The following is an 824-nucleotide window of genomic DNA, read 5'->3' on the forward strand; positions in this document are numbered from 1 at the left end:
ATTGTCATATTTGCCTTTGGCAATTTTGAGCAAGTGTTTCCGGGAAATTTTCTCCCTGGACCCACTGTGGGAACTCCACTCCTTAAGATGGAAAGGATGGAAGGGAGACTTTCCTAATTATAGGATGGCAGACTGGGAATGACTAGGAGGTCTCACCTAGGTCAGGTTATTCTGAAGTCCCTTAAGCTCCATCCACATCCCTCCCTCCTCCCTGTCTCCCTTCCTCACCCATCTCACCTGGAGGTGATGGAGGTGCTGGGAGGAGAGAGGAGATCCAGACTTGCAGAATGAGACATCCTTCTACTTTCAAGCTAAGCTGATCCATTCAGATGGACAGAAGGACTCTGATCAATGATCTTATAAGGACGGCAAGATGTTTATCAAAGTCAAATACATTTCACCGCACTGTTCTCCCTCTAGCAGGTATCATGCACTAAAAGGAGACAATGTGGGTTTGATTTCGATAGAGTTACTTATCTTGACGAGTGTTCAGAGAGCTCATTTTTTCCTTTCTCCTCCACCTGGTGCTGTTCATCAAGCCGCCTCCGACTCATCATTTCATAGATAATTTATTTATACCCCAAGTTACTTCAAAAAAGTGGTTGTGGTTTACCAAAAGAAAAAAAGCCCACACAATAAAACCAATAGGATATGAACTCAAATGGGAAAACAGAATGGAGAAAAAAATGAAACATTAATTCCTGTTGCTCCAAAAGAGGCTAATGCCGGACTGGGAGGGTTCTGCTGGGCAGGATGTGAAAAGAAACAGGATACACATCTCTCTTGATCAGGGAAAAGGAAACACTGTGGGTGTTTGTTTGTTT

This window comes from Enhydra lutris, unplaced genomic scaffold (assembly GCF_002288905.1).
Source record: "Enhydra lutris kenyoni isolate GAN:26980312 unplaced genomic scaffold, ASM228890v2 scaffoldscaffold57, whole genome shotgun sequence".
NCBI classification, from domain to species: Eukaryota; Metazoa; Chordata; class Mammalia; order Carnivora; family Mustelidae; genus Enhydra; species Enhydra lutris.